Here is a 19835-nt window from a genome sequence, read left to right on the forward strand (position 1 = left end):
GTAATCTAATGTTATATGGCAATTATATCGCAATACAAATAGATAAAAATTTTTAAAAATATATGCACCTCAAGTTCAGTGGGACATTCCAGAAGCACAATTCCAAATGTGTACAGTGACAAACACCATTGAAAGCTGTATAGTTTCTCGAGATGTGTGCTCCCAGCAAGGAGACTCACGTAGATGGTCAAGTTCTAATGGTTCTTTACCGTCCGATTACTGTGTAGTTGTAGGAAAACTGAAACCTATTGTCCCCTAGACTTGGGTAAAGCTAATTTTCCAAGCCTCAGTTTTCTCATCTGTAAAGTGGGGGATAATAATAGTTCCCACACCATAAGAGTATAGAGAGAATAGAAAGAACTGAACACAACTTAACAAGTGCTGAACAGATATTGTATCTATTATTATATACACTAGAAACATAAATACTTATCATTTTGCTTATGAGAGGAATGCCTAATTAACCATTATATATAAAACAAATCTACAAGACCCTACTGTGTAGCACAGGGAACTCTATTCAATATCTTGTAGTGACCTATAATGGAAAATAATACGAAAAGGAATATATATAATGTGTGTGTGTATAACTGAATCGCTCTGCTGCACACCAGAGACTAATACAACACTGTAAATCATTGTACTTCATTAAAACGAATGTTTAAAAAAGAGAGGGATGCCCATACATTATACTGCCCTTGTGAAATCATTAACAACATCCCCTTTCATTTTGCTTATTACTATTATTATTTTATCGAAGTATAGTTGCTGTGCAATATCATGTATGTTACAGGTGTACGATATAGTGATTCGCGATTTTTAAAGGTTATACTCCATTTGTAGTTAAAAGTATTCAGCTCTATCCCCTTGGTGTACAATACATCCTTGTAGCTTATCTTATACGCATTAGTCTGTGCTATTTACGCCCCTGCCCCATCCTGCCCCTCACCCCTTCCCTCGCCCCACCGGGGACTAGTTTGTTCTCTGCGTCTGTGAGTGTGCCTCTTTTTTGTTATATCCCCTAGTTGGCTTTCCCCTTTCGCTTTCTAAAGTGTCCCAGTTTGGACAATAAATAACATGTCCCCCTGTCAAGATCATGCAGCTAGTAAGTTGGGGGAGTCGGGACTTGGGCACAGGTCACTCTGAGTTAGAACCAAGGGAATCACAAGGTTAAAAAAGTAAGGAGAATTTCTGGTGCGGAAGCCAGGAGCTCACCTTTGTCTCTAGCCTTCGCACAGGCTTTGTTCCAGGCTGCTCCACAGACCAGGAATAAAGCCACCAGTATACTCTGCATACAGAAGGCCTCCCTATCTTCTTATCAACCTCCTTTCCCATCCTGTTTGGTTTGGTTTCTCATTCCTTACACTTTCTAACCTGAATAGTTCTCATTTTTATCCTTCTATAATAGTCTCATTTAGGATTTCGTAATTAGGATTTCAAGGCAATTCTACTTCAGCTCAGAGAAGTTCCCTTGAACTTTATGACTTGTAACTAGTATTTCAGATCTGGTTAGTGTATTTTAACCTAGAAGCATCAGATAAGTGTAGGGACACCAGGGAAACAGGGAGGGCATCCTCTGGGGGCACGAAAAAGGCAGGCTATTGACATTTACTAAGGGCTGTCCCGGTGCCCTCTCCCCCTTCTCCTGGGAAGGGCACTGTCATCTTCCTCTTGGGAGGCACATCTCTTCTCTGTTAGGAATGGAGCTGAGACTCAGACCTGGCCAATCGTTGACCGCAAGGACCTATGGGATGCACCTGGGACACCACCTGAGCTGCTGGGGGTCATTCCCGGGCTTTGCGTGAGGTGCTGGGATAGAGACAGTCTCTTTCAGTCAAGGGGTAAGTGGCGGAGAGTAGGAACAGCCTGGGGCTGCTGGTGGTCCCCTCTGCCACCTCATGGGGATGTGGGAGAAGGATGTCACCCCAGAGGAAGGAAGAGCTAAAGGTGGAGAAAGATTCCTGATGAGTTGCGTTTCAGCCTCTCTTGTAGCTGCTAGAGCCCAGATCACTGCAAGGAGTTCTCTAGGGAACTTAGTGGCCGTAGGGTAGTTACCTGGGTTTGTCTAGTGGATATTGTCCAAAAATATCTAGTAGTAACACTGCCCACTGTTTACTGAATGCCTAGCATGATTGATCTATTGCTCTGTTAATGACTTCTCCTATCTCACCCTCTGAATGTGTCTTTGCAGAGTGTCCTAGCAAGAGCTGGAACCCACTTCCCCAATTCTTGAACCTGGGCTGGCTTGTGACTTATTTTGAACAGAAGAGTGAGGCAGAAGGGACAGAGTGCCAGTTTCAAGTCTAGGTCACTGCCATGGGAGAAGGCCCAGGCTGGCCTGCTGGGGGCTGACAGACAGCGTGGAGGAGAGCCGCAGAGCCGCAAGCCACAGCCAGTCAATGCGGGTGAGCAGAGCCACCTCCCCACCCTGCCCCTGACCACAGAGGCCTGAGGGTGCCCAGCAAAGACCGGAAGAACCACTCAGGGGAGCACAGCCTAAGTTACTGGCCTGCAGAATTGTGGGCTGAATAAAAGCTGGTTGTCTCAGCCCACTAAGTTTTGGGGTGATCTGGTTCCTAGCAGAGTGAACTGATACTCTTACTATGACTGAGGCACTTTATAAACATTCATTAAGCACATGAGCTTTGGAAACAGACAAATCTGATTTTCAGTCCTGGCTTTAGCTGTGTGACCCTGGGCAGGCTTTTAAAAAGCTGTCTCTGTTCAGATTTCTCATCTGTAAAACAAGATAGTAATAGTAGCTATATAGTTGTGTTAATATAAATGAGATGATGCATGTGAAGTACTTAGCACAGTGCCTGGGGTATGCACTAAATCCTTATCCCTACGGTCCATCTTGCGAGGTAGCAGCTGTTAAGCCCATTTTACAGATGAGGAGACTGAAGCCCAGAAGGCTGACTCGATGATAACAGCTACCAAATATGGAGGATCCACTATGTTCTAAACTTTTCTTAAGCTCCATCTTCTAGAGTTGGAGCCATAGCGTTGGTGGGTGCAGCATGAGCCAGGGGAGCCCAGGTGAGGCTGGATTAGGGCCAAGGGAGGGAGAAGAGTCTGCCCCCTCACCTCCTGGAGAGAGCGTGACTTCTGGACCTGGAGCATTTCCAGGCCAAAGTTTTGTCAGGGAGGAGTGAGCCTGGGACCAGGAGAACGAGGGAGGCCTGTCAGATTCCAGGGAGGTGTCACCTCATCCTCATTTCAGCTTTTACCAAGTGCTGAGAGGGCGGGGGTCCTGACAGCTGCAATTCCTTGATCGCTGTCTCATTCTGCTTCCCACAGCTGGGTCATCTGCCACTGAGCCCCACAGGGCACCTTGTCTAGATTCTCGCCCTGCCCCGGTCCAGACACAGCCAGAACCATGAATCATAGAATAAGTAGGTCTTGGACTCTCTGTTCCTCCCCAAATCAGAACAATTCTACCTCAATTAGTGGAAAGCTAAGATTAGTTCCATCTTCTCCTGAAGTGGGGCTAGAGAGCCGAGCATCTAGATGGAAAGTGAAGGCGAAAACAAGAGCAGCTGACAAATGCATCACTATTTTGATTTTATTTTTCTCCTGACTCCTCTCTTCTTGCAGGCAAACCCCAGTCCCCCAGCTAACTTGTTCATGCACCAAAGATAGGCTTAAAAAGCTTTTTTTTGGCACAAGACCCAGGAAGAGATCTTCTGCTGTCTCTTCCATCTTCTGATAAACTCAGGATGATAGCAGCACGAGATTTCTGTTTCATTTTCATATTTGAAAAACTTTGAACGAAGTGTCTTGACTGGAGCTATTTTTAGAAACACTAAGGAGAATGTTCCTTCCTCCTTTCTCGCACTTTGCAGTTAAGCCAGCCTCCCTCTCTCTTCTGGGAAAGTGTTTGTTTCAATCTGCACCTCAGTATTTTCGGGGAGCTTCAGCAGGAGACAGCGAGTGGAGTTCAGAGCCTTCATTTGACTCCAGCTTCTGTCAACTAGACATGAGCCTGAGAAGTGGCAAAAGAGAACACATGGACCAGGTTACTGTGTTCCCCATGGTGGACAGCATGCTAGCGCTTGTGGGTAATTCAGGAATTGGGAGAGGGGAGATTTTCCTGTTGCCTTTCATAACCTATTTTCTCTATCTCTATGATCCAGGTCTTAATTGTCTATGTGGAGAGCTGTGGGGTTTATCACAATTCTTGTATTATTTCAATTCAATTCAATTCAATTCAATTCAATTCAATTCAATTCAATTCCTGTTTATTGAGCAAAATGTATAGAAGCAAGGCCAAGGAGCAAGTTGATCAGAGCAGTTAAATAACAAAACAATATTGTAAATACCCCTCTTGTTCTCAGGAATAATTCCTAATGCTTAAGATATTGCCTGAGACATGTTAGGGACTTGGTAAATACTTCTTGAATGAATGAATGAATGAATGGATGAGTATGCTAAATGCCAGAAGGGATAATGCCTCTCCAGGCCTTCTTAGTGTCTCCCTGGATGACCACAATTTTTTCCGAAGGTCTCTCCCCGCCAACCTATTCTCCACCTGACTGCCACTGAGGTCTTACTTTAACAATCTTTCGTGGCTCTCTGGTGCCCCCAGGCAGGACCCAGTTTATTACATCATTCATTTACTTACTGAACCGAAGACCTCATGAGGCTGCGTTCTGAGCTGTGCTTGAACAACTCTAGTGACAAGGATCCCACTATGCACTCATCACACATTTAGGCAACTCCGGTTATTAAGAGGTGAATGAAAGAGCCAGGACTGGACACTTGAACTTCTGTGTATTAGTCAGGGTTCTCCAGAGGGCAGAACCAATAGGGTCTGTCTATCTATCTTATCTATCTATCTATCCATCCATCCATCCGTCTATCCATCTACCTACTTATGTATTTATCTGTCTATCTGTGAGGCAATTTACCATAAGAACTGGCTCATGTGGTTACAGAGGCCAAGGAGGCCCGTGATCTGCTGTCTGCAAGCTGGAGAACCCGGCAAGCTGGTGGTGTAAGTCAGCCTGGGTCCGAAGGCCTGAGAGCTGGGGGACTGATGGTGTAAGCCCTGATCTGAGTCAACAAGCCCCAGAAGCAGGAGCACCGGTGTCTGAGGGTAGGAGAAGATGGATGTCTCAGCTCAAGCAGAGAGAAGCAGTCCACCCTTCCTCCACCTTTTTGTTCAGTGTGAGCCATTGGATGACGCCCACTTGCACTGAGGAGGGCCCTCTGCTCAGCTGGGTCACTCGTACGTCGACCACTGACGTTCAGAGCGATTATTGATAGTGGTGGACATTTGCCACATTTGTCACTGCTTCTATTTGCTGTTCTTGTTCTTTATTTCTATTTTTCTTTTCCAGTCTTTTTCCATCTTTCGTGGTTTTCATCAAACATTTCATATGATTCCATTTTCTCTCTGGTCTTAGCCTGTCGATTATAGTTTTTCTTTTTCTTTTTCAATTTTTTTTAATGGTTGCCCTGGAGTTTGAAATATACATTTACAACTACTCCAATTCTACTTTCAAATAATAACACTATGACATTTCGTGGGTAGCGTGAGTACCTTATACTAACAGAATAATCCTAATTCTTCTAATAATCCTAATAATGATGCAGATACTAAGCAGACATAATTAAACACGTTACTAAGGAAGCCCGCCCCTATGCAAGGAAAAGTCCAAGTCCCAGATGGAGGCCACATGTAGGCTCTCCCGTCAACAGCGCCATCTGAGCTCCCAGCCAACAGTATCAGCTGCCAGCCACACAATGGAGATGTCTTGGACGGCAGCTCATTCACCTTCAGACAACTCTAGGCCCACCTGCCATTGGACCTCAAATTCATAAGAGACTCTAAGTAAGAGGATTTTTAGGGCAGTGAAAAGACTCTGCATGATACTATAATGGTGGGTACATGTAATACTTTTGTCAAAACCTGTAGAATGTGCAAGCTGATGCACACTATGGACCTTGGATAATAATGCTGTGTCAGTGTAGGTTCAGCATGGTAACCAAGGTACCACTCTGGTGGGAGATGCTGATAAGGGGGTGGATTCTGCATGTGTAGGGGGAGGGGACGTATGGAAACTCTCTGTACCTCCCTCTTAGTTTTGCTGTGCACCTCAAACTGCTGTAAAAAATTTTATCAAGGGTGGGGGAGTTAAATAAATTTAAAAAATGAAACCGCATCTTTTTAGTTCATTTCTTCTCTTTTCTTTCTCTGTGGGTACCTTGTCAAAAGCAGCTAAAAGAAACATGTTGGTCCTTAGAACCCTCAGCTGGGAAATCTCTTTAGTCAAATATACCAGTTCACTAGGTACATTTTCTATGTGATGTCACTGAAGTTACCGGTGTTGTGACTTCCCCACTGCGTGAGGGTGGAATCACCTTCTCCTCTATGCTCTGCCTTCCTGTCCATCAAGCTCTCACCAACTGTCTCCTCGGAGTCTTTCTAGCTTCTGTCTGTTCGCTGCTCTCAAAGCCAAAGCCACCAATCTTAGATTAAAAAACAAAAAACAAAAACCAAAAAACAACTACCCCAGCAGGAGGAAGGTAGAGCTCAGTGGCGAAGTGTGTGCTTGGCATGCATGAGGTCCTGTGTTCAATCCCCTGTACCTCCATGAAAAACAAACCAACCAACCAATAGCACCCTGCTTCCAGGAATAGGTATCTATTTATTTTATTTATTGCAGCTTAACAAACCACCCCAAATCGCAGTGGCTGAAACAACAATTGTGTTACCGCATCGCCTTCCTGGTTGACTGGCTCAGCAGGGCAGGTCTCACCTGGGATTTCTCATATGCTTATATTCAGTGGTACCTGGGATTGAAGGCTCCACAGGGTTCGACGTTCAAGATGATTTACTCACACGGCTGCCAGTTGGCTTGGAACGCAGCGGGGGGTGGGTGACAGGGCACATACGCATGGCCTCTTCTGGTTTGAGCGTCTCCAGCAGGACAGCTGCTTTCTGAGAGGGATGGTCCCAAGAGTGAGGGTTCCAAGAGACCCAGGCTTCTTAGGACCTAGCCTGGGCCATCCCAGAATATCATTTCCAACTCGCTCGGTTGGCCAAGCAAGTTACTATAATCAGCCCAGATTCAAGGTCAGGAAAATGAGACTCTATGTTTTGATGTGAGGAACCACATGCACACACCAGAGGAGTGGAAATGTTTGGGACTATCTTTGGAGATTAACTATTACAGATTTTTTTCCTTCTCATTTTTCCCCAGGAAAGCTCCAGTTTTTTCAAAGTCCTGGCTCTGTGTAAACTCACACTAAGTTGTTAAGGGCTGACTCTGGATGAATGCGCCCTGCTGGTGTATCAGTCAGGATGGAGCAGTTATACCATCATTACACATAACACCAAAATCTTGGGGCTGTTACCACAGAGCTGTTTCTCACTCATACTGTGTGTCCATGGAGGTTGACATCTTTCCCTGGGACCCAGGCTGCTAGACCCGACACTGCCTGGAGCACTGCTGGTCACTGTGGTGGAGGGACGGAGAGGGCACAGAATCGAGCATGGGGGTTGAAAAGCTTCCGGCGGAGGTGTCTGGCACCACGCCTACTCACATTTCATTATCCACGGTGAGTAACGTGACCACTCTCAACTCCACGGGGACAGGGTGTGCCATCCTACCATGGGCTTGGATGGACAGCAGCTAGAAGTGTTTGGTGAGTGACACTAAGACCACCATGGGTAGTATTTGTATTTTAGCAGAGGCCGATGGATGCTTTAAGTCAGATAAATGCATCTGTAAAGGTAAGGGCAGGGGAGGTTCCAAGCAGCAGTTAAAAGTTGGGTTAAGGAGCAGTTTTGAGGTTTTCTGTAGATCCTCTCACACCCCACCTTACAGCACCTCTGCTGGCCCTGACCATGAACTCGCCACCCACACCCCCAAGGCAGTGCTCCCGCATCCTCCCGAGTTGGGCCGACACCTGCTCCTCTCTGTCCACACCCAGGTAGGGGTGGGAGGCTGGGGGTGGGGGGTGGTTTGCATGCAAGGTGACAGACCTTGTCCTCTTCTGATTCTTTTAAAGCAATTCTTGAAATAGTTCAGAACAGCTCAGCCCTGTCTACAGTGAAGGGCAGGCCGCCCAGTCCTTTATGGTGTCCCTAAGCCTGCATAAGTGACCCACGTGGGCCTAAGGACACCAGACCCTCCCTGTGAACCGATCTTTTTCTCCCTCGCAGGGAAGATAGTTTGTCTTCTGTTTTGTCCTGAGTCAAATAGACCTAGATTTGAATTCTGCTTCTTTGAATTCTAGGTGTGTAACTTTGGCCTCTTAATCTTTCTGGGCCTGGATTCCTTATCTGCAAGATAGGAAGGATGACACCTACCTTACAGGTTGTCCTGAGGATGAAATGGCCCAAATGACCATGCTACTTACTAGCTGTGTGACCTTAGGCAAGTTACTTAACCTCTCTGTATTTCTCTACTTATCTCCTGGATTGTTGTCAGGCTTAAGTGTGTCAGTATTTGTAAAGAGCATACAACAGTGTCCCGTACACACCAAGTATTACCTAGTGTTGACTGTTATTAATCCGAAGGTATTTCGTGAACTGGCTGACATGCAGAAGGTCTCCAATAAATGTGAGCTCTCTCTCCTCCCTCTCGTGCCCACAGCTTTGGCTGCGGAAGTTCGGTTTCTCTGAAGACCACAGGATTCCAGGCAGCCCACTTAATCTGGCTTTGAATAGTTTTTTTCATAGTGGCATTTGTTTGTCTTCAATCATCAGAAAAATAAAGTAACAGAGCCCCCTAGTGGGACCCGGCAGCAAATGCTCTGGGTGACCTGGGTGCCTGTGAGGGATTCTGGGTGGGGACCTGGTGGGCACTACAGCTGTGGTCCTCACTCCCCAGCAGAGTCTTGTCACTGCACCGGCCCACAAGAAATGGTATCTCTCTTCAGTTAGTTAAGTCCTCTTTAAAAATACTAGAGCATTTTTATAGTTTACTCCCTAAAATTCTTTCATATATTTTGCTAGATTTGTTCAGGTACCTTTTTAAAATCTTTATCTTATGCTTCATTTTAAAAACTCTTCGTTACTAATGTGTAAGAAAGCAATTGTTTTTGTATATTGGTCTCATATCTACAACATTTGTGAACTTTCATCAATCCAATAATCTGTATATTCCGTTGTGTTTTTTACCTCATCTGCAAATAATTATAATTTTTATTTATTTGCTTTATATTATTATTATTACTATTATTACTATTACTACTACTACTACTACTACTACTACTATTATTATTATTATTATTATTATTATTATTATTATTATTATTATTATTTGATGGGGAGTATCCTTTCTGGTCTGCTTATGTGTCAAGAGTAAAAAAACTAAACTGCCACTGTGACTACAACACCCTTGAGTTATATTCTTAGTTAATTTTTTTCTAATTTTCTAATATATAGATTTAAAGTTACGAGTTTTCTAAATTCTGTTTTTGTTCAAACTCACAGATTTGGTATGTAAAGCTCTTGCATCATTTATTTTTTAAGGATTGGGTAATTTCAGTTTTGGTTTCTTTTTTTAACCCACGATACCTGTTTTTTCCTCTGCTAGCTGTGTAGATTGCAGCTCTCTGGTATGCCGCTGAGGACCGGGTATGGAGTTTCTGCAAAGCTTCCAATGCATTCTTGTAGGTTCACGGGCAACCGGGTAGCAAGAAAGGGGCCATTTGATAATACCGGAGGCTGAGTGAGGAGACAGGAAAAAAAGAGAGAAGAGGCTGGTGCAGTGACCCTGAGCAGCAATTTCAACCACAGGGCCCTCTGCCCTGGGTCTGGTTCCCCTGGTCAATCTAGACTCACCCCTGCATCTCCCAAAGTGCGTCCCTTAACAGTTTCCAGTATAGTCACATCCATTCCCTCTCTCATTATTCCCAATAGCCGAATGATCTGGTCCAAAAGCTTCCCCTGCAGTCTTGTGACTTGGCCATCCCCACAGCTAGCATCCACCCACACTGGTCAAGCTTGTAATTCCAGGCAGCTCTACTTGAATCCTAGTTCACACACTAGTATACATGCGTGGAATTGTCCTTAGAGATCAAATATGCTGGAGGTTTCCAACCAATTTTAGCAAATAAACTCTTTTCAACAAATGAAATCGTTGGTGAATCTTCAATATAAAACAGGTAAAAAGAGAGTAAAGGATCCCCCTGGGAGTTCACATTTTTTTAATTTATGGAAATTTTATGACTGTTGTGGAACGAATGACGTACCTCCGTGAAGCCCCAGGTTTCACTGGAACAGTTTGAAAACCACAGATTTCTGCAAACTCTTTACAGATGAGGAAATGGAACCCAAAGAAATGAAGGGAACTAACCAAAAGCACACACAGAATGGCAGATTTAGGGGTGGGGGAACTCCGGTTATCTCGGCACCTAGAATAGTACTTTTTCTATCACAAGCAGCTGCCCTCTGGTGACGAGGACCTTAATAGGAACAAGCTGACTAGTTGTTTAAGGAATTACTTCTCAAGTGGGTTCTGGAGAAATTCTTTCAACGTTTGAATAGCAGGTTACCATGTTCTAATAAATTGTGGAAATGCTATCCTATAATTCCCAGTAGCTGACTCTCAGAGCACATTAATATGCTTAAGGCTCAGAGAAGTCCTGCAGTATAGAAAGCTATTTATCTTTGCTTAATTCAGTTTTTCCAAAAAAATCTTTTTTTTTTTTTTCCGGGGGAAAAAGGTGCTCTCTTTTTTCTAGATCAACTTGCATTCTGCTCTGAAGCCCAGAGAAGGCTTTCTCTCAAGGAATGAATTTCTAGGGGCCAGTGCGGGTTGGTTGGAGAGAGGGCTCAGGCATCACTCCAGTAGGTACAAGATTTCGGGTATTGTCACCTGTACCATTTCCTTTGCCTATGAGTTAGTTGGCCAGCCTCTCTGGCCGGTGCAGGGATGAGACATAAAGGAGACAGACGAGGGGAAAGCCTGAGAGAAGCGGATGGTGCTGACTTCAGATTGCCCGATGGAGCTTTGTACTCTCTGTACCTTCTGGGGGAGGAGCAGTCGGTAGTAACCTGGCTCTGGCCAGTGTCCTGGAACCAGGAGCAATCTCCTAGCCTATCCTTTCATAGTTTTCCCTTCTTCCTCTCATTTGCGTCCTCTTCCAAACCCTGTGGTTTCCCGTGTTGAAATACTTGCTCCTCTCCCACTGACCCCTCCTGTCACCTCCCTCATCTACCTCCAGGCAGAGTCCCCTGCCGTCAAGTCTCTGCCATCAGGCTCTTCTTGATCCAGCCTGGTCTTCCCCAGAGCTGCGTGTGTGAGTGTGAGTACCTGGATCTTGAAGAAGGGTGAGGTTCCAATGCTCCAGCACCGGCATTTCCATCTTACCTGCGAAGTCAGGAACAGACAGACCTGATTCAGTTCATAACCAACAGAGGGCGCAGCAACTAAGGACGTTGAAAGAAGACGAAAACTTCAGAAGGAAGCCAGATCACACAGTCTTGGAGAGTTTCAGTCTAAGCAGTGCAGAGTGGAAGGCTGTAGCGTTGGTCACCACTTGTGATGTCTTCATCACCTTTGTTCCAAACACAGTAGAATTTTGATGTAACACAACTCGTGGTCGCACCATTTCAGTTATGCCAGGGCCTGATTCCAGCCCTTCAAATATGTGCAGGCAAAGAGTGTTTACAGTCGCTTTTCAGTCTGTTTTCGAAGACATGAATTCCAATGGAGGGGGAGAAGTCCCTTTACAATAAAAAGGTGGCCATTTGGCTGCAGTACAAAGCAAGGCTGGTGAAACGAGGCATGCAGTGAGACTGTCCTGGGCTAGCTGTCAGGAAACGGGGTGCTGACCCCGGCTCTGATGTTACTTACCAAGGATGCACCCATGCACTTGGTACCCACTTCTATGGGGCCATCTGCACATCTCTGCCCCGGATTTCCTCATCTCTGATCTTCCAACCTTTTCCTTCCAGGACCTCGACCAATTGGCCAAGCTACCTAATGCTGCCAAGAAAGCAGTGTGCACATCTATGTCTCGGGCCACTACTCTCTCCACACCAAGCGGATGGCCAAGTGAAGTGGTCCAGATTGTTTCACTGGAAGAATTACCTTCAGCCTCATCTTTAAGGGCCACCCTTGATTGAGGTGACAATGCAGAGCAATCCTGTTCTGTAAACCAAGACTGAGTTCAGAATGGCATATGCTAGGAGGAATGCAAGTATGGAACAGTGCAGCAGAGATGAGTGAAATGGGAGTCCTGAAGACCTATTTACGTAACTTACTTAAACTCTCTGGATCTGCTAAAGACTAGACTCAAACCTACCACGTCCATTGCATGGACATGGTATGTCCGAGCTCATAACTCTGCAGGTTAGAGAACATGCCACTCACAATGGGGACTCAGACTGCGCAGTAACGAGTTGTCCCACGGTCAGCTCCCAAGTCTCTATCAGGGCCAATATGGTGCCAGGAGTTACTTTCCAAACAGCACAGCTCTCTGCCATAGTGCATGGCCTTGCTCCGGAGTCTGAGGCCTCTGTTCTGACTCTTCTACTGGGGACTGCCACACCCTTATCCACCACAGACACCTCTAGCTCCTTTGGATCTGTTTGTCACGTGGTCCAAAAAACAGTAACCACAACTTGGACTCGTTGCCCACTCAAAACAGGTGGCTACTGTGTCATCAGAGAAATGGAACAGAAGTCTAGGCTATGTTGGCTTCAACATCTAAAGAAACCCCAAACATTATGCTTCTGTCTTAGTATTAGTAGAAGCAAGGGCCAGCAACTTGCCCTTTACCTTAGAGGGATGTCTCAACATATCCCAAGCAAATGGAACTTGAAACAATTCACCAATGTGGAATGCTTCTCAATCTTTGTGGAGTTTACCTCCCACTTTCTGGCATGTATGTGTCTAGTTAGCACATTTAGGATACTTGCTAGTTCTGCTCACCAGTTCCACTTAGCACAATGCCATCAATCTACTGGACCAGCAGATGCTCTGCTGTATCAGGACAGAGCACAGGAAAGTTAGCATGGCCCTGGGGCAGACAGTGACTGTGTACTGCTGTCCCTGCTGAGTAAAGGTAACTCTTTTGACTCTGTCCCCTGAAGGACTGCCAGACACTGTGTGGACCTGCCCCAGTAAAGATCCATTTTCAGACCAGCAGCTGGAAACAGGTTCAATCTTGCTGTGGTCCAATGTCGTGAGTGAATTTAATCAAAATGCAATAGGGACCACCTCCTTCATCTTTCACATCTTTGATGATGGTGCTAACTCTGAAATTTCTCCAGAAAGGTGACATTGCTTCTGATTTTTCTTGGAGGTTGGTGTCAGGGATGGGGAAATTTCCAGGGCTTCCACTTGACTGGTCCTCCTGTAATGACCCTTTACTCCACAGATCAGGTCAGTACTGTGAGGGATATGTCAGCTGCTGAGTACATGCCAAGTATATCCACCCTAACTATATATTTGGGAACCGGGAGAGTAACGGCAGGGTGGGTTTGCAGATGCACTGGGTCTTCTGGAGGCTGACTTTGGCTGGAACTTAGAGTCCTGGAATAGTTCTTCACCATGGGCTCTGGGTCTATGAACTGGCTTAGAGGCGAGGGCTGCGGCTTTCCTTTGCAGTGGTTAATGTCAGCCTACTGTTTTTCAGATCTAGATATTTTTCTGAGTATATAAATACGACAGCATTTTAATTGGTTGTCCATTTATCTACTCCCAGGACACCAAAAGCTATTTAAAACTGATGTAGACCGCTATGGATCAAGGCATCTGAATCTGCCACTCCAACTTTCTTCTTGTTAAGTAATTACTTTCATTGTGCCTCTGAAAGCCAATACTGAGCTTTTCTCAGATGCTGACACCTTCCTCACCAATGGATTTTTTTTTTTTACTGCCTTAGTGAAGAGTGTGTTCTCTGAGTGGTAGGTTTTTGAACCATACAGGATCTAAATCTCTGTTTAATAATCCCACTTCCCTAAGCCTTCTGACTTCTCCTTTAATGCTATACCAAGCTGGGTTCTCCACTTGGTTTACTGTCATTTCTTGTGGAGTCCAGGCTTCCAGTAGCCAGCCCAGCAAACTACCCAGGTGTTCTTGGCACAAATTAAGTGAGTCATAAATGAGTTACCACATGTCAATGAATTCCCCGCTCTCCAGCCCCATCTCTGCCACCCCTGGGCTAACACTCTCAATATTTGTTTGCATTTATGTTCTTCAGTTCCTGCTAGGTTTTGTAATTTCTTTCCAATCTAGATAATTTCTTCCTGAAACAGAGATTTTGTTTCTGCATCTGAGCTTGCTGAGACCTGAGACCTGGCTATCAGTCTGGAGACAAGGAAAGCGGCTGGAAGTTAATTTGTCTTGAGGATGACAAGCATCATCTTGAGAAGGAACTGCTTCAGGTGAGATCACCGAACACTCTCCAGGCAAGTAGAGTCTAGTCTCCTCTGGCAAAAGTGAAGGCACTGCTTCTTTGGGAAGGAGACTTAAGGGAGGCTGGAGTTTCAAGATGCTTGTTTCATTCACGTAAATGCCTCCATCCCAGAGCTTAGAGTCCTGTGCATTCCCTATCAGGGCTCTGATGGGACATAGAATATTTTCCAAGCCTCTGCATTTTATCTTAATGGCAGTTCTGGAACATTTAGCACCAGATTCTTGCCCTGATTTTCAGCCCAGTCTTCCCTGAGGCTGCAGGAAATAAAGATGTGGTTTAGCATTGCCATAGAGGTCATCCAGATTTTAGATCGTGTCTTAAATTGACTTCCCTGAGCCTGTTGTTTATTTAAACATATTTAATGCTGTCATCAGCATTCACCCTAATTCACAACCCTTGTCATTATGTTGTTTCTATGTGAGTTGGGTGCCATGACCACTTGATTCTCCCTGGGCATTGCCTTGGCCTACCTCCACCTGCACTTTATCCCAATTGGCTACAGTGAAAGTTGAAGAATTCATGAATCTACAAAATGCAGAGGGATTACTCCTATTCCATGTACCACCAGCAACGAAGTACCTATTACTTTCAGACAGGTAGACCATTCAATTCCCTAATTCCTTCCTAAGGGTTGTTTTCTAGAATCACTCTTGGACAATTGTTTTAGTCTGCGTTTTCTAGAAAGCAGAGCTTGAAGCAAGGACCAAAATGCTAATGTTATGTTTGTTTTTTGTTTTGTCACTTGCTTTTATTTATTATTTATCTATCTATCCATCGAGTTTATTGAAGTATAGTCGATTCATAATGTTGTGTTAGTCTCTGTTGTACAGTGTGGTGATTCAGTTATACACACACAAATATATTATTTTTCATATTCTTTTTCACTATAGGTTACTACAAGATACTGACTATAGTTTCCTTTGCTATACAGTAGGACCTTGTTGTTTTAATGTTATATTTGTGAAATGTAAGACCGGAGGTTATGAGAGTGACGAAAAAGGACTGTCAGATACACTTTGCTTCAGGATAACGGGAACAAATTAGGTTCATGTTACTCTTTCCTTAGAGACTATTTAGCCAGATGCAAGTTTGTTACCTTCAAGGGCTCTACACACTATAAATTAAGGCTTAAGTGTGCTAACACTGTCCATGAAAGCACCCAAGTGTACCTAGTTTTATGCAATAGCTCTGCTCCCAAAAAGCATGAGAGAGCCCCAAGTTTCAAGGATCCTGGTGCATGACCCTTTCTGTCAAGTGTAGATTTGTTTGCTGATATGAACAATCATGCTCTAATTTAGCAGTGGGAAGAGTTTAGTTTCAGCATCATAATGGGTTTTCTTAAAGGTCCACGTAATCCAATGTATCCTGATCTCAGAAATCTAATTTGTTGTTTTCCCAAGTCAAATTGAATTTCTATTCACTGAGGATAAATCCAATGGCTTCCAGATAGCATACATTGGCAAGTACATTTGAAGGGCATGCAATTCTGGACTGGGTTCTGTGGAGCTCCCTAGGCTAGGACAGTCACAGGTGCTGATGAAGGAAGACCAGAGGGAAGCCTTCACTATCTTTTGATGGCAGGACATGCCAATGACAAGATAAAGAATGAATTAAGCTAATTGAGCTCAACAGTGTTGACTTTTTAGGGTTTAATGGAGGAGATAATCACTGCAGTGACAGGTTCCCATTTCCTCAGTAGGAAAACAATACTTTTCACTGTGAAAATACTGAGATGCTTTCTCTTTCTTCCACAGATTTATTTCTTCATAGAGAGACTTGTACCATGATATTTGTTTGAGAACCATGGGTGAACAATATAATGTTAGCATAAAAATGCTTTCAAAGCCATATTACTTTAATAAAAATCATGTACAGTTCTCTTAAAACCCACCAGCAATGAGGTCTATTTTCAACTCAAGGCCCAAGTCTGCCTCTATATTGAAGGGATAGAAGAAATTCTGTTTTCTGCCCTGGATAAGCCTCAAAAAACACGTTTTCTCTCTTCCTTGTGCTCTTTGTCTGGATCAATGTGGCTCCCTGGCCCTGGAAAACTGTCCCAAACTCAACTGTGCATCAAAGCCCCCCCAGAAGCTTTAAAAATACAGATACCTATGGTTATATCCTCACTGACTCAGATTCTCTAGGGTTGTAGCCTGAGCATGATCTGTAATTTTGAAAATTCATTATGTAACTCTAATACAGGTCCCACAATTCTTGGATATTCTCTTCTTCTTCTTCTTTTTTAAATTAGAGAATGGTTAGTAATAGCCTATTTTTATCTGCGCTGATACTTTTGAGCTACCTTTTGGATTCAATTTTTGAGGCTACCTCTAGGTACCTCCTTGGTAAGTGTGGGCTTCTCCTCAGTTTAATAAAGGATCATTTACCCATATGTTCAACTGGGTATGTATGTATGCATCCATCCTTCCATCTAGTGAACATATGTTTATTTATTTTTCTTCCATTTTTCCTAGGATGTAATTGACAAAAATATTTACATCTTGTTGCTTACTACAGGGATAACTGCAAGTAGAAACCCACAGGGTGACTTGAGCCTTACCTGTGTGGGGTCTACATCTTTTACTGAGTCTGTGCTGGTCTGTGATTTCCCTGGAGGTAAAGACCACGTCTCACTACATGGTTGTGTCTTTAGTAATTCTTTAGTGTCATAACTGTGGAAAATGCTAGACATTTTCAATTATTGAAATGGAATGAAATCGAGTCACAAACTCCTGTTCTCTATCTGTTCCACCATACAAACAATACAGAAGTGCTGGGGGTTTTCCAAAGACCCATTACTTATTGGTATGAGCATTCAATAAGACTTAATCTATATACTTGAAGTCTGAAAGTCAGGGTAGGTCCCAAGGGGTTCTTGGGAGGCTGAAAGCATTTTCTCTAAGATCAGAAATAAGACACAGATGCCCTTTTTATTCAACATTGGAAGTCCTAGCCACAGCAATCAGACAAAATAAAATGGAATACAAATTGGAAAGGAAGAAGTAAAACTGTTACTGTTTGCAGATTGCATGATATCATACATAGAAAATCCTAAAGATGCCACCAGAAAACTAGTAGAGCTCATCAATGAATTTGGTAAAGTTACAGGATACAAAAATTAATATACAGAAATCTGTTGCCTTTCTATCCACTAACAATGAACTATCAGAAAGAGAAATTAGGGAAACAATCCAATTTACAATCATATAAAAAAATACAATACCTAGGAATGAACTTACCTAAAGAGGTAAAAGACCTGTACTTGGAAAACTATGATACTGATGAAAGAAATCAAAGATGACACAAACAGATGGAAGGATATACTATGTTCATGGATTGGAAGAATTAATATTATTAAGATGACCATACTACCTAAGGCAATCTACAGATTCAATGCAATCCTTATCAAAATGTCAATGATATTTTTCACATACCTAGAACAAAATTTTTTAATATTTGTATAGAAGCACAAAAGACACCAAGTAGCCAAAGTAATCTGGAGGAATGGTGCACTCTGATTTAGACTGCAGTACAAAGCTACAGTAATGAAAACAGTATGGTACTAGCACAAAAGCAGGCACATAGATCAATTGAACAGAATAGAGAGCCCAGAAATAAATACACTTATGATCAATTAATCTGTGACAAAGGAGGCAAGAATATGCAATGGAGAAAGACAGTCTCTTTAGGAAGTGGTGCTAGGAAAACTGGACAGCTACATGTAAAAGAATGAAATATTTTCTAATACCATATACAAAAATAAACTCAAAGTGAATTCAAACTTAAATGTAAGACTGGAAACTATAAAACTCTTAGAAAACATAGGCAGAACACTCTTTGAAGTAAACAGATGGGACCAAATTAAACTTAAAAACTTTTGCACAGCAAAGGAAATCATTGACAAAACCGAAAGACAACTCACTGAATGGGAGAAAATATTTGCAACTATGTGACCAATAAAGGGTTAATATCCAAATATATAAATAGCTCATACAACCCAACATAAGAAAACACCAAACAACTCAGTTACAAAATGGGCAGAAGACCTGAGTAGACATTTTTCCAAAAAAGACTTACAGATGGCCTACAGGCACACGAAAAGATGCTCAACCTAACTAATCGTCAGGGAAGTGCAAATCAAAACCACAATGAGATATCACTTCAAACCTGTCAGAATGGCTGTTATCAAAAAGACAAGAAATAACAAGTATAGAAGAGGATATGGAGAAAAGGGAACACTTGTGCACTGTTGGTGGGAATGTAAATTGGTGCAGCCACTATGGAAAACAGTCTGGAGTTTCCTCCAAAAATTAGAAATAGAATTATCATGTGATTCAGCAATTCCTCTCCTGGGTATCTATTAAAAGAAAATGAAAACACTAATTAGAAAAGATATATGCACCCCTATGTTCATTGCAGCACTATTTACAATAGCCAAGAAGCAGAAACAACTCAAATGCCCATCAATAGATGAATGGATAATGAGGATGTAGTACACACACACACACACACACACACACACACACGCACACACACACACACAATGGAATATTACTCAGAAATAAAAAAAGAATAAATCTTGCCATTTGTGACAACACATATGGACCTAGAGGGTATTATGCTGAGTGACTGAAATCAGAGAAAGAAAAATACTGTATGATTTCAATTAAATGTGGAATCTCAGAAACAAAACATATGAATAAACATAAAACAGAAACAGAGTAATGGGTACAGTGAACAAGTAGGTGGTTTCTAGAGGGGAGAAGAGTGAGAGGAGTGAAATAGGTGAGGGAGATTAATAGGAACAAATTTCCAGTTGCAAAATAAATGAGTTATATGTATGAAATACACAGTATTGGGAATATAGTCAATGGCTGTGTAATATGCAACACCTTTGCGTAGTGGCAGATCATAACTAGATTTATCAAGTTGATCATTATGAAATGTGTACAAATATTGAATCACTGTATTGTGTGACAGGAACTAACATAGTGTTGTAGATCAATGACACTTCAGAAACAAGCAAACATAAACAAATATATAGATTAAAAATAAGGAATTGAGAAAGATATACCATGCTAACACTCATCAAAAGAGAGCAGGGGTAGCTATATTAATTTCAGACAGCAGATTTCAGAATTTTAAAGAATTACCAGGGCTTAAGAGGAGCATTACATAATGATACAAACATCAGTTCTCCGAGATGACATAGCAATCCTTAGTATGTATGAGTCCAACAGCAGAGAATAAAAACACATGAAAGAAAAATTGATAGAACAGCAAAGTTTGAGACCTCAACACCTCTCTATCAGAATTGAACAGATCCAGCAGGCAGAAAATAAGTAGGGACATTGTTTAAAAAAATAGTACCACCAATCAACTGGGCATAATTGCTGTCTATTGACTACTTCATTGAACAACAGCAGAATACATATTCTTTTTAAGCTCAT

Source organism: Vicugna pacos, chromosome 29 (genome assembly GCF_048564905.1).
Source record: "Vicugna pacos chromosome 29, VicPac4, whole genome shotgun sequence".
In the NCBI taxonomy this organism is placed as follows: domain Eukaryota; kingdom Metazoa; phylum Chordata; class Mammalia; order Artiodactyla; family Camelidae; genus Vicugna; species Vicugna pacos.